Raw genomic sequence first — 2,500 nt, 5'->3', positions numbered from 1 at the left:
TGCTCGGAGATATTAGCTACACCAAGCTACTCTAAAAATCCGAGGGTAAATAAAGATATATGATATATATGATATGATCCAGCCTCGCTTTCACGTTAGCGTGGTCACGTGGTCCGTTCTATTACTGTTACTTGTCAGATACACTTCAATTAAAAGGATGATAATTTTTGTCGAAGGTTCGCCATCACCGACGATGGTGATCTTACACAATGTAGGTCCCTGTTAACACACCCATTCTCACCAATATGGCTTCTTTGAAACTACTGAACAAAAAAACTTCAATAAACTTTAAACTGGTGAATGGTGCTTACAATGTAATCCTTATGACGGCGAGGACGTAAAGCTCTTTGTTTTGCAAAGTTGTGTGCGCTACAAAAGTCCTGCCGATCAATTAATTACAGAACCAGGATTGTTCAAGCACTCCCACAGGAATCTGAGGTATTTCACCAATCAGTTAAAGAAAGGAGAATACCGTAAACACCGGCGTATAAGCCGCACCCCGAGTTTAGCAACTTGGCATAATTGTGCAGTATCAGGTCATCAGTTAAAAAAAAGGGTTGCTTTTCACTTTAAAATTGCCACTTTTTGTCAATATCCAAAGATAAGTAATTTTAGGGATAATAGCAGGCACCTTAAGTATTGCTTGTGCGTAATTGTGAGCCTGGTGTGGGATTGTACGAGCAGCCTTCACCGTTGCCATCGCCTTTGCCTTCGCCAGCCCCTGTCCCGCTGATGCCCGGTAATGCGCAGCAATGGGCCTTAATCACACGGCGGCCATGTTGAGTCCCAAGGGATTGAAATCTTTTGTTTTGCCCCACCAAAACTCGTTCCCAACCATTTCAACTCGAGGCTCAGGGTACGAATTCTGTTGTCTATGGCCAATATGGCCGCCGCGTGAATAAGGCCCTTGCTATGTTAACTCCCTCCAACCGAACATCCCTAGCTTTCCTTCTCCGAGTATTAGGCAGTTTTTCACTTGTCTTTTACAGTATTGCCCAGCTCAAACAACGACATCATTTGGCTGTGCCAATACTTTAAAGCTCAAGTCTTCTATATTTCGACCTCCAGGAGATCTTGTCACCGTTTCAAAGATGGCCAGAGAATGGACTTGCCAATTAAGGGCAACTACTCATGTCTACTGTGTACAACGGAAACAACCTTTTTCTGTACGGAGGTGGTGTTCAGTTCCTCTGGCGATCAAAACTTAAAGGGGGTATGTCAAGCAAAAAGTTGTCATTTCATGACACCCAAAATGTCTAAAAAGTAGAATAAAACATTGCAATAACCACTTAAAACTGTTGACCAACATAAAAAAAAAAAAGCAGCAAAAGGAAAGAGAAGCATGGATGGACACAAATGGACAACATTGAAAGAAATTGCATTTGGATAATCTTGAAAAAAGGCGGCCAGACGTTTATCAAGTTTCTGACAAATCGCCTGGATAACGGCCGTTTTTGCTCAGAATCATCTTGTTTGTAATGTAACGATAATCTTGTCAGTAAAGGAGTTCCACGTTACCGTTTTCGAGTTATAAACTCGCGAGTAACTAAAGATTTCCCTGAAACACCCTAAAATGACGTGACATAGCCCATTTAAGGAATAACCGAGGTATCTGAGTCACGATGGATGGAGGAAACTTGATTTGCAACTTTTTGTGATTCCTTTTTTATACTGTATAGATTTTCCTAATATTTTTATGATTTTCAACCGGTTGATAAATATATTGTTAGGTTCCCGTTCAAATGTTCCAGTTAAGTTTCCATTGAGGCGGCGTTTTAGGATGGAAATTCTCCTTGTAATTTCAACTTGGAAAAAATAATTATGAAATAGTAACGTTAATTAATCGTTATTTGAACTGTATTTTGCAAACGATCGATCCTTGTTTTAGTTACTGTTAGGTGTTTTCTTCAAGTATTTTAGCTTATTTTATCGTCAACCTTTGTCCATTAATATATATTGTATTTTCAACTGCTGGAACCAAGTTATTAGCACAACACGTTACTCCTAGATTTCACTTCAAATGTTCCAGTTAAGTTCCCATTAAAGTAGATTTTTTAGAGTAGCAATGCCCACACGTTATTGTCGTTACTTAGTTTATTTAGTCACCCCGTGTTTTCCACAGACCCCGGCCTCCCGGCACCCCACGCCCCGGCGCTTTTACCAAACCACAGGAGGTAGGTGTCGCTGAGGAAGGGTTTCCTTCACGATACGATGGTTTCATTTCGTTGGTTTTGTTTCCATGTTTTCTCGTTTTGGGTTTTGATGTATGCCGTTGTTTTGAGCGTATTTGGAATGTTCCCTATTTACAATGGTCTAGAATTATTTTCTCAAAACGTTCTTTGAAAGTACTTAAGCTGGGAACAACATTCAAGTAGATTGTTAAATGGGCTATTGAACGACAGCTACATAGCTTACACTCTTAAAAATTGGACTTTTTGACTGCTTAGGCCCAAGTTTATGACATGCCAGCCTCGTGACAGTGAGTTAAACCTTGTGATGG

At 40.2% G+C, this 2,500-nt stretch overlaps 1 protein-coding gene across 2 annotated transcripts in view; it reads left to right on the top strand.

The window, feature by feature from the left end:
• LOC137983366 (uncharacterized) overlaps positions 1–1,767 on the top strand; it is a 9,759-nt gene extending 7,992 nt beyond the window's left edge. Inside the window, exon 2 of one of the 2 annotated variants that reach the window (XM_068830577.1) lies at positions 990–1,767. The gene's annotated coding sequence lies outside the window, so the exon portion shown is untranslated. The remainder of the gene's footprint in view (positions 1–989) is intronic. The other variant, XM_068830578.1, reaches the window with a different exon arrangement.
• The last annotated feature ends 733 nt before the right edge of the window (positions 1,768–2,500 follow it).

The sequence above is a fragment of the Montipora foliosa genome, chromosome 13 (genome assembly GCF_036669935.1).
Source record: "Montipora foliosa isolate CH-2021 chromosome 13, ASM3666993v2, whole genome shotgun sequence".
Classification (NCBI taxonomy): Eukaryota; Metazoa; Cnidaria; class Anthozoa; order Scleractinia; family Acroporidae; genus Montipora; species Montipora foliosa.
This window is presented reverse-complemented; position numbering and strand designations above follow the sequence as displayed.